The sequence below is a fragment of the Prunus avium genome, chromosome 6, assembly GCF_965620075.1.
Source record: "Prunus avium chromosome 6, drPruAviu1.hap1.1, whole genome shotgun sequence".
NCBI classification, from domain to species: domain Eukaryota; kingdom Viridiplantae; phylum Streptophyta; class Magnoliopsida; order Rosales; family Rosaceae; genus Prunus; species Prunus avium.
The window spans coordinates 26,365,336-26,377,915 of record NC_142289.1 but is presented as its reverse complement, the minus strand read 5'-3'; the positions used below and the strand labels follow the sequence as shown (position 1 = coordinate 26,377,915).

Sequence of the window (12,580 nt, the reverse complement as noted above, 5' to 3'; positions counted from 1 at the left end):
TAAATACTAAGAATAGAGATACACACATACTTACCAGCACCCATGAATACATCCTCAAAGATCAGCTAGGTCTTTCACAATGTTGTAATGAAAGGCTAAGGTTTAGGGGAAATGGAAGAATTGGAAGGAAAAACAAATAACTTAAGAACATACCAAGGTTGCATGCTTCATTAATCTGCAAGGCATCATTGATTTAGATTGGCATGGCAGCAAACTTCATGGTATCTCCTGGCATAGACTTTATTTTTCACACTTAGATCAAATCGAAACACTTTCATCTTCGTTGATTTGATCTGCATCTTCATTAACTTCATTGCACAGATTCACATCATCTTTATTTAGGTACATGGCTGCAACTTCCTTGCTTCAAACTTTATCTTGGCACACCTTGGTATATTTCTAAGCTATAGGGTATGGCTATAATAGGTCAAGTATCTCAGATTGAGATACAAAGGTAGGGAAATGATGAGGGTGATAGAAGAAAAGGCTTTAAGTGTTTGGCTTCAAGAGGGTTGATGGAACACACATATAGGTAGGGTGAAAAGAAAGCACATAGAATGGTTATGCACACATAGCCTAGCATCACTTCAATGAGTTCATGAATGAATGAGAGCAAGCACATGATATCTGCAAAAGCGAATCATCCTTAGTATTCAATCAAAATGGAATAATGAGATCAATTAGAGTGAATTGAAGAAAATAAGTATGGATGAGAAATAGAACACTTTAAACCCTCTCAAGAAAGCAATTAGGCTCGATATAGCTCACTAGGGTAGTCTCCACTATTTTCCTTCAAGAATTTGAGCGTGGTACTTTAGCCACCAGAATTCTAAGAGCAAAAGCTTTGTGAAGTGCAAAATTCTGATATGAAAACCTCAAATAGCAGCTCCATAGCATTGATTGTATGACATTCTTTAAAAAAAATAAAAATAAAAAAATAAAAAAATAAAAAAAATAAAAAAAATAAAAAAAAAATTGTGACAAGAGAACGAAAATTGAAAACACAAATGGATAAGAAAATTGAAATTGAAAACCTTCCCCCCAGACCTGAATTGAACATTGTCCTCAATGTGAAAGCATACAAAAGATGATTGAGAACAAACAAATGATAAAGGGAAAAGTTTAGAAGAAGGTTTAGGAAAAATAAAAAATAAAAAAAATGAATATATAAGCAACTCATGGATGACCAGTTAAGGGCCTCAGAAAACACAGCCAGGGGATCCGGGAAGGTTGGAGGGGTCACAATGGTCCCGCTTAAAACCCAAACTTCTTAGACACCGAAGGTGTCGCCTAAAGAACTCCTAGACACTGTATTGACGGAAGTGCTCACTGGAGTTACCATAAGTTAGCTCATATGAAAAATCTTTTTAAATTTTTAAATTTTTAAATTTTTTTTAAATTTTTATAAAAAAAAAAAAAAAAAACAGAAATTTAAAATAATAACAAGTAAAGAGAAAGGATTGAAATGCTCCCCCTTGATGCGATTAGGTCGATTGCTACCAAGCACCTTCTTCTTGAACACATGGGTTGCCTCCCAAGAAGCGCCTTAGTTACTGTCTTGGCAAGACATTGTGCAATCAGCTAAGTTGATGGTACGAAGGGAAGTTGATCTACCACATGGCCAGTTTGGATGCCAGCTGAAACTCCCTCATAGAATGGCTTTAAACGTTGTCCATTTACTTTGAAAGTCGAGCCATCTTTAGGGTTTTGAATCTCCACAGCTCCATAGGGAGAAACATTGACCACGGTGAATGGGCCTTGCCATCTAGACTTCAATTTTCCTGGAAAGAGACGCAAACGTGAGTTAAACAAAAGAACTGACATACCTTTGGAGAACTCTTTCCGTTGAATGTTTCTGTCATGGTAACTCTTGGTTCGTTCTTTGTAAAGCTTTGCATTCTCATAAGACTCATGTCTAATTTCTTCCAATTCATTCAGCTGAAACTTTCTTGCATGGCCTGCCTTGTCTAGATCAAAATTTAACTTCTTGATGGCCCAAAAAGCATTGTGTTCAAGCTCCATTGGCAGGTGACAAGCTTTCCCAAACACAAGACGATAAGGGCTCATTCCAATAGGAGTCTTATATGCTGTCCTATAAGCCCATAATGCATCATTGAGCTTGGCTGCCCAATCTTTCCTTGTATTGTTCACCACCTTCTCCAGGATGTGCTTAATTTCTCTATTGCTTATTTCCACTTGACCAGAAGTTTGCGGATGATATGGTGTAGAGACTCGATGGGTGATGTTGTACTTCTTCATGAGTGCTTCGAATGGCTTGTTACAGAAGTGGCTGCCTCCATCACTAATGACAGCCCTTGGAGTACCAAACCTTGTGAAAATATTATCCTTCAAGAACTTCAGCACCACCTTATAATCATTGGTTTTGGTGGCTATGGCTTCCACCCATTTAGACACATAATCAACAGCAACAAGTATGTAAGTATAACCAAAGGAAGATGGGAATGGTCCCATGAAATCAATACCCCACACATCGAAGAGCTCCACAACAAGTATGTTATTCAATGGCATTTCATTCCTGCGACTTATGTTCCCCATCCTTTGGCACCTATCACACTTAACACAAAAATTAAATGCATCTTTAAATAGAGTGGGCCAAAAGAAACCAGATTGTAGAATTTTAAGTGCTGTTTTCTTAGCTCCAAAGTGACCTCCACAGGCCAATTCGTGGCTATGCCTAAGTATGCTTTCTTGCTCTTCTTCTGGAACACATCTTCTGATGAGTTGATCCGGGCAATGCTTGAATAAGAAAGGTTCATCCCATACATAATGTTTCACCATGGAAAAGAACTTCTTCTTATCCTGAGAAGTTAGATCATTTCTAAGAACACCACAAGCAAGATAATTAACAAAATCAGCATACCATGGCTCTTTGACTTGGGCAGCATATAGTTGTTCATCAGGGAAAGTCTCATTCAAGGGTAGCACAGCTCCTCCTTTTTCTTCAACCACAATTCTGCTCAAATGATCAGCTACCACATTCTCACATCCCTTCTTATCTCGAATCTCCAAATCGAATTCTTGCAGCAAGAGAATCCATCTAATCAAGCGTGGTTTGGCATCCTTCTTAGTGAGCAAGTATCTAAGGGCTGCATGGTCAGAATAAACAATTACTTTAGAACCAACAAGGTAAGAACGAAATTTTTCTAAAGCAAAAACTACAGCAAGCAACTCCTTCTCTGTTGTGGAGTAGTTGATTTGAGCATCATTCAAGGTCCGGCTAGCATAATGAATCACATGGGGCAGCTTGTTCTTCTTTTGACCTAAAACTGCACCAATAGCAAAGTCAGAGGCATCACACATTATTTCAAATGGTAAAGACCAATCCGGAGCTATGATAATAGGGGCTGAAGTTAGCTCCCTCTTCAAGGTAGAAAAAGCTTCCATGCAAGCTTCATTAAACTCAAAAACAGCATCCTTAGCAAGGAGATTACACAATGGCCTTGTAATGCTTGAGAAATTTTTGATGAACCTTCTATAGAATCCAGCATGACCTAGAAAGCTTCTAATTCCTTTAACAGAGGTAGGGGGTGGAAGATTTGAGATGAGGTCGATCTTGGCTTTATCCACTTCGATTCCCTTGCTTGAAATCACATGGCCTAGTACAATGCCTTGTCTCACCATGAAGTGACACTTCTCCCAATTCAAAATCAGATTTGTTTCCTGGCATCTTTTAAGCACTAGAGACAAGTGGTGAAGACAATTATCAAAAGAGGAACCAAAAACTGAAAAATCATCCATAAATACCTCAATGAATCGTTCCACCATATCTGAAAAGATTGACATCATGCATCTTTGGAAAGTTGCTGGGGCATTGCATAAACCGAATGGCATCCTTCTATAAGCAAACGTACCAAATGGGCATGTGAATGTGGTTTTCTCTTGGTCTTCCGGAGCAATGGGAATTTGATTATAACCTGAAAAACCATCAAGAAAACAATAGTAAGCATGGCCAGATAAACGTTCAAGCATTTGATCAATAAAAGGTAAGGGGAAATGATCTTTTCTAGTGGATGTGTTCAACTTCCTGTAATCAATGCAAACTCTCCAACCAGTGACAGTTCGTGTAGGAACTAGCTCATTCTTCTCATTCTTCACAACGGTGATTCCGGACTTCTTTGGAACAACTTGCACAGGGCTTACCCACTTAGAATCTGAAATTGGGTAGATGATTCCTACATCGAGTAGCTTTAAAACTTCAGCTCTAACCACCTCTTTCATGTTGGGATTTAGCCTCCTTTGGGCATCACGAGATGGTTTGCTGTCTTCTTCCATTAAAATCCGGTGCATGCACATGCTTGGACTAATTCCTTTGATGTCTGCTATGGTCCACCCAATGGCTGTTTTATGCTCTTTTAGAACTTTAATTAAGCTCTCTTCTTCATGTGAGGAGAGACCTGCAGCAATTATAACAGGGAGAGTTTCGTTAGCACCCAAATATGTATATTTAAGATTATTGGGAAGAGGTTTAAGTTCTAGCTTTGGTGGGATGACAATGGATGGCTCCAATTTCGTGGATGATGGTCCAAGAGGCTCGATTGGTGGCCTAAAGGATGGTGGGTATGGCGGAAACACTTCTAAGGCAGCCACCACTTCTTGGAACTCCGGTTCACAAAGATCTTCCTCTTCTTGTGTTAAGACAGCTTCTAGAGCATCATTAGACTTTCTCTGCAAAATTTTGGAAGAAACCTCATGATCCACAACATCAATTGAAAAGCAAGAATCAAGAGTGATAGAAGGTTGAGATAGAGCATTAAGCATTTTAAATTCAACAGTTTCACCCAAAACAGTCATGGAGAGAGTGCTATCTTTCACTTTGATGATTGTGTCTGCAGTGGCCATGAATGGCCTGCCTAGGAGAATGGGATCAACACGATCTCCATTTGGATTGTCTTCCATGTCCATCACTACAAAATCAGCAGGGAGAATTAGTGTATTAACTTGAACTAGAATATCTTCTACAATACCTTTTGGATATTTTATAGAATGATCAGCTAGTTCAAGTCGCATTGAAGTCTTCTTCATCCCTTCTAAGCCAAGCTCTTGATAAACTGAATATGGCAAAACATTGATGCTTGCTCCCAAGTCCAACATGGCTCTTCCAACCTTCTTGCCTCCAATGTTAATGGGAATGTCAAAGCTGCCAGGATCATCTAGTTTTGGTGGAAGCTTCCTTTGCAATACAGCACTTACATTCTGGTCGAGCTTTACTCCTTCATTTGGAGCGAAATTGAGCTTGTGAGTTTTCAAGTCCTTGATGAATTTTCCATATGCAGGAATCTGTTCAATAAGATCAAGCAAAGGCAAATTGATATTAACTTTACTCAAAATATCATAAATCTCTTTAAAAGCCTTATCTTGCTTTGCTTTCTTAAGACGGCCTGGAAATGGAATCTGTGGAACATATGGAGCGGGTGGCACGTATCTATCTTCTTGAAGATGTGGTGGCACAAATTTGTCATCCCTTTTATGCAATTGGAATTGATCGGATTTCTGAGAATCTGATTTGGCCTTAGGAGCAGATTGAGAAGTTTTGAGTTGTTCTCCTTCCGTGGCCATGGTCTCCTCCTCTTCATTTTCTACAATCACAACATCATTTGAAAGATTAGAATCATCTTTATTATCAATGATCTTACCTGATCTGAGCACATGAATGGCCTTGGCTTCTGGGTTCTTTGGATTGATCTCAGTTTGGCTTGGCCATTTCCCAGGCACTCTTTGAGTTATTTCAGCAGCTATTTGGCCTAATTGGACTTCCAATTTGGAGATGGCAGCTTGTGTAGTTTGCTGAAAATTGGATTGGTTGATTGCCATCTGCTTCACTATATCTTCCAATGATGATGATGATTGTTGTGGCCTTTGGAATGAAGGGGGATTTGCTTGATTCTGGGTATTTCTCCATGAAAAGTTTGGATGATTCCTCCAACCTGGATTATAACTTTGAGAGTATGGATCATTTCTTGGACCTTGGTTGTAGGAATTTACCAACTTAGCTTGCTCTTGCACAAATTCTGGATATCCAGCCCTAAGTGGACAAGCTGTGGTAGCATGGTCATGAGATTCACAAATGCTACACACTTCCTTCGGAGGGCTTCTTGAGTTTAATGCAAGAAGAGCATCTAGCTTTTGTTCCAGTTTTGAAATCTGCACACTAGAAGCATCATTAGAACCACTAATAACACGTTTACCTCTTGTATCCGTATGTTGGGTCTCCATTGCTATCTCCTCAAAGAGTTCGTACGTTTCTTCTGGAGTTTTGGTTTTAAAAGAACCACCTGCAAAATTGGTGACTATATTATGACTAGAAGGGGTTAGTCCTTTATAAAACATACGCATTTGAAGCTTCAATGGAATCCCATGATGAGGACATTGGTTGAGCAACCCATTGAATTTCTCCCATGCTTCACAAAACGATTCATCATCTTGCTGTGCAAATAACAAGATCTTGTCCCTAAGCATGTCGGTCTTTTGCGTGGAGAAGTATTTTTCCAGGAACTTCTTTTGAATGGCAGACCATGTAGTGAGTGAACCAGGCTTCAAAGAATTCAACCAATACTTCGCCTTATCCTTTAAAGTGTATGGAAACACTCTCATTCGAAGTTGATCTTCTGTCACACCTGTCAAGGGAAAAGAACTCACAACATTAAAAATATCCTTTATATGAGTCAATGGATCTTCATTAGGTAAACCATAAAAGGAAGGCAGCATATTAAGATGAGAAGATTTAAGCTCATAATTTCGAGCTACAGTGGGCAGCAAAATGCTTGAAGGAGATGCTGGAATTGTTGGGATATCAAGTTCTCCCATGAACTCAATGGCAGCCATCATTTCTTCTTCTTCTTGGTCTGAACTTGCTTCCGAATTTGAAAGTGAAGAACCGGGAAGTTCAGTGTGGAGAGCAAGACTTGTAAATGTAGCAAGAGCTTGCTCTTTTGCAGTTGACAACTCCCTTTCTAGACGATTCTGAATTTCAGAGGTCACTCGTCTGGGTTGCAATGATGGTCCTGCGTTCAAAGATCTAGAACGTTGGAACGAAGACCTCACTTGTTCAAGTAATGGATTTTTAGACATAAACTACCTGAAACAGAAAATTAGATTAATTAGAAATACTAAAAAGAATAGGGTAACCTTGGGCACATAACCAGGGAAGAACTTTCGTTCAGTCCCCGGCAACGGCGCCAAAATTTGTTGTTAATATTATGTTAACTCGCAATTGTACGGGGCAATTAGTAGTATAGCAAGACAAGTACGAGGTCGTACCCACGAAGACTGAGAAGTTAAAACTAGTTATGTACTTAGATTACCAAATTCAAGAAAGTAGGAGGTTATGTCTAAAACAGAATTTAAAACAAGAGTGGTTGTGATTGTTGAACAAAAGAAGCAAAATGAAATTGCAAACAAAAACAAGTAAACAAATGTAACAAAGAGTGATTTTAAGAGTTGGAAAACAGATTTTGAGACTAGGGCATTCGAATCACCATAACAATTCAATTCTGGGTTATAAAGATTCAAGTAACAAGTTTAATTCAGATTCAAAGATTGATTCTAGCTAAAGTATGATTAGGCCATGGTGTTTGGTCCTAACCTTGTGTTCCTAATTCCCTAATTTGATCATTTGTTGTCTAACCTAAAATTAAGCATTAGGAACCCATTAAGCATAGAAGAACATTTTAAACAACCAAGTATGTATCTAATCCCTGTTGTCGAATGTCCATACATACTCTTCCTATTCATAGTTCAATTCGAATTAAAGCATGGTGTATACTCTTAATTCAAACCAAGATAGTTAACAAACAAGTTCTAATGGTGATCAATCATTCAAACAAGCATGTTAACTTATAAGCATAATGAATAAGAACATGAATCATGAATCAAACTTGAAACTCCAAACTTATAAACCCAGAATATTCATGTTAGGTTACATCGAAGCCCTAGTTATGGATTTAGCTACTCATAATGGAAAAGAGACTTGAACAGAAATGAGAAAACATAATGAATACAATAAGAGTAGAAAAACCCTTTTTCTGAAGTTCTTGTGGTGTCCAAGGCTTCTCCAAGTGCTTCTCCACTTCTAATGCTTCTCCAAGAGCTTCCCCACTTCTAGAAAGATGTATGAAGGATATGGAGGTGATTTGGGATGAGTTTGAGTGAGTGGTGATGGCTAAGGAAGATGAAATTCGTAGGGAAATGGAAGAGAGGTTTGCTGGAGTTGTTTTGGTGATTGTTGGAGTGTTTGGGATTTTGAGAGTGTTTGAGGATGGTTGGAGTGAATTGTGGGGGTTGTGAATCTCAGGATTTGTTGTGTCTTGAATGTGGAATGGATGTGGTATTTATAGGGAGAGGGGAGTGACAAATCTGAATTCAATATGGCTAATGCATACAACACTTGCATTATAAAATCTGAATTGGTTGATGCACTTCACCAATAGATCCCACCAGCAGCCCTAGCTCATCTTCATGTCACCATGACCAAGCTTCCAACCAGAAATGATAGCTCATACCTAGCTCACCATGACCAAGCATCCAACCAGCACATGCTGAGGTCAGCATAACCAGCAACTTCAAGGGCTTACAACTTGGGCTTCTCTTAATCAAATTAGGACTTTAAGCACTCGAAATTGAAGTTCAGAATGTCTTCTTTCCAGCCATATGTCATTTGGGCCAATCCAAGGTCGGAGGAGGAAGTTAAGGCCAAAACAAATTGCTAACTCATTTTGCGCGCTGATAAAATCCATCCTGAGCATGGCTCTGTGTTTGCTAGGTAAAAGACTCCATATTTATCCAATGGGGCTGAATTTTGGATATGTTATAGTACACACCCATTGGAACAACTTTCATGAAGAATGCTGCCTGATCCGAGCTGTGTAGGTTGCTGAAACAAAGCTTGCAATATGACCTACGGAACTGGACTGGCAGGGGGCTGTAGCCAAAATGAGTTTGTCTTTTAAGCTCTTCTTCCATTCATCCAAATTAGGCCTTAACATGCTTGAATTGCATGAATTATGCTCTCTTGCTCTATTGGCCTACAAAACACACAAAGGGAGGGAAATAACTTAGAATTATAGGAACTAAGCAAAAGAAGTAAGTAAATTGGGCATGTATATGTATGAAATTATGAGCTTAACAGGTATTGAGCTCTAATAAATTATATATTGTGGGCCTACGAGCTGAGCTTCTTTGGGCAAGCCGAGCTATGTTGTCCGGGGTTCAAACGGGCCAGGATGGGATTTAGACACCGTAAGCCAAGCCCATATGTGAAGAGCTATTTAAAGAATATATATTATTAATTTACACAAAGATTCATTATTTAATATTTATTGTGACGACCTATATTTATTAAATATTTGGTCTAGTGTGGAATTATTACCTTACTTGGAGGTGGCATCATTCTTGTAGCCTCTATGTATATAAATTTAGAATTGATGGTAATCAATCATTAGGGCATACAAGTTGTGTTAAGATATCATTGGTGGAAATGAATGAGGCACATATTCTCTTATGATATCATTGGCCAAAAGGGGATAAGTCACATTATTCCCTTAGTTTTCTATCTTATCCTTTGATGGTTTAGAAAATTATATATATATATATATATATTATTTGGTTGCATTTGTAGTCTCTCCTATAAGTATTATCCTTCCTTATTTACAATAATTCATTCCAACTCTTTAGAATAGAATTATGAAGTAGTGTTTTTGAGAGAGAGAGAGAGAGAGAGAGAGAGAGAGAGAGAGAGAGAGATAGAGAGAGAGAGAGAGAGGGAAGAAAATTAAAGAAACAAGATGAAGAACATGTGGTTTTGTCTTGCAATATTTGATAATTATCATGGTGAGTGGGTTATGTAATGTGTTCTAAAAGTTCTTATTTTGTGATAAATATGAAAATCATGTATTATCATGGATTTGTTCTATTTATAAATTTCTATATGTTTTCAAGTCAAGCGTGTCTAATTTGTGCAATATTTGACAAAATTTATATTATTTGGAGTTTTTGTGAAGTACGTACTATTCAGGGAACATGAGAACTTCAATGACGTGGTATTAGAAGGACAAATATACCATATTGGGACATAGGGCAATAAGGCCGATATGGGTCACATGTTGGGTACAATTTATGAAGGATAATCAAGATATGAAGTAATGATGTGATATGATTTGGTTTGTTTATCTTTTTATTATATTTTCTAAAGTGTGTAAAATGACATTGCTTGATTGGCATATTACATAATCTATTCACTGAGCAGTGGTTTACTCATCCCTAACCTATTTTGTTTTTCAGATCAATTAGTGGGCAAGACAAGGACTAAATTAGAGAAGTTGGATTAGTTGAGAGTGATAAAGTTTTATTTATATCTTGTACACTTGTAAGATTATTATTATTATTTTTATAAGGAAAATGTATTTTAACCAAATTTTCAGTCTTTTCATTTTATTTCGTTCAATTCACACACCAGGTTCGGGAGTTTTATCCCACCTCGGGTCTGGGGCATGACAAAATGGTATCAGAGCCTAAGGATTAGACACCCTTGGGGAAGAAATGTGATTTAGTGTACATTTCGAGGGAAGAAATGTGTGTGTGTGTGTGTGTGTGTGTGTGAGAGAGAGAGAGAGAGAGAGAGAGAGAGAGAGAGAGAGAGAGAGAGATTGAGATAAGAAAAAGAAACAAGATGAAGAACGTGTGGGTTTGTCTTGCATTATTTGGTTTGCTCATCCTTCACCTATTTTGATTTTTTAGATCAATTAATGGGCAATATAAGGACTAAATCGAAGAAGTTGGATTAGTTGAGAGCGATAAAGTTTTATATCTTGTATACTTGTAAGATTATTATTATTATTTTTATAAGAGAAATGTATTTTTAACGAATTTTCAGTATTTTTATTTTATTTCGTTCAATTCACGCATGGGGTTTGGGATTTTTACCCCACCTTGGGTCTAGAGAGTGACACCATCCCACTAAACAACGAGTCAGGCCAGCCCATAACGAGTCGGGCTAAGCTTTTCCTCGATGGGTTGGGTGGGCCCCCTTCGATCCATGGGCTCGCATGCCAAATGGGACCCTTAATTGTGGGATGGTTGGGGATGGATTGAGGATGGGCTTGGATGGGGTGTTGGCTGAGCTGGGTTATTTGTTGTCACAAGAGGGGAATAGTGGTTTTAGTTGGGGCTGTGACTTGGGCGTTGGTTGGGGATGGGCAATCGAAGTTGGGTCGGGGGATAGAGAGAGAGAGGGGATGGGAATGGGGTTGGTTTTTCCCTAATCTTGGTTTCTATGTTTGGAAACGTCTAATTTCTATAAGAGTGATCGGGCAATGCTTTTCCCTCTCTCACAAATCTAGCATAGATATGGTGGCTATAGTTTATGTTTGAATGAATTATATTTTCTACTTGAGGAGAGTGGAGAAGAGGGAATCAAGTTGAGGGAGTGGGGTGGCGAGCCGGGGAAAGAGAAGGGAAACAGGATAGTGTTTGTTAGAAGTATGCCCTAGAGCAAATCATAAATTGTAAACTCTAAGGATATTTCACCTAATTAATTAAGGGAATGATGTTGTTTTGAGTAATAGTCTTATTATTTATTTAACCAATAAGTCCATGGTTTGTGAGATGTAGAAATGTGACGAAAGAGGTTAAGTTCAGGAGATCTTTCTGTGCTATATATGCTCACATCCAGAGTTTGTGGTCATAGGATAATCAACTGGGCATTGACAATCCGCAATGACCGTCATGTACTATATTTGCTCAATCAGGAGGATGACTGGTCTCGAGTCATTCGTGCAGAGACACTAAGGTAAGTGTATGAGTGTTCAATTCAGAATGAATTCACTGAACACAATCAACAAAGAGAACTTGAATGGAAGTTTTACTTACATGTCAATCAGGATCTCTCAAGTTGAAATAGTATAGACTAGTCCTTGACCTCAGACAGCACAAGTTGTCTCGTGGAAGCGTCGTGTGCCCTTAGCCATGTTGAAGCATTGTGTTCCCTCTGGGTGTAACCCAAAAACATGACTAGGATTCAAGATTAATTCATGGAGACATGTGAGTGTACTACAAGGGATCTATATTTTTGGTAAGGAAGGAGAATGCTTTGAAGATATGACTCAGAAGTCTTTGGCCAAAGTAGTGAGCCGGATCGAGAATGGAGATTCTTATCGCGCTCTAATGAATCACATGAACTTATAGATCACACTAGGGGCTTGACATAGATTTCATGCCTTAATAATATGATCAAGAGCATTGAGTCGAAGGACCTACTACACGACAATTCGAATTGAATAGGTTCACAACCCCATTCTATATTGACTAGGGTAACTGTGACATGTTGTTAGACGTCACTCACGGTTTATGGAAGCCTTAAGAACACGCTATAACCTAGTCCTCATAAAGGTAGATTTAAAATGAGTTTTAATTCACAATCGATCAAAGAAAGTTTCATATCGCCCATTGCCTTGCTCATTAGAACCTAATGGATCACACACCAATAAGGTTGGGTGAAAGGAAACAAATATGATATGCACATACTTACTAATTTCATAGAGATTAAATTAATTAAGAGAATGTGTGA

General features: G+C 38.4%; 1 non-coding gene across 1 annotated transcript; it reads left to right on the top strand.

Annotated features, from left to right (window-relative positions):
* Positions 1 to 6,370: 6,370 nt before the first annotated feature.
* On the top strand, positions 6,371 to 6,477 carry LOC148293924 (small nucleolar RNA R71). Its single transcript, XR_015836860.1, has one exon. It is a non-coding gene; the product is annotated as a small nucleolar RNA R71 (small nucleolar RNA).
* The last annotated feature ends 6,103 nt before the right edge of the window (positions 6,478 to 12,580 follow it).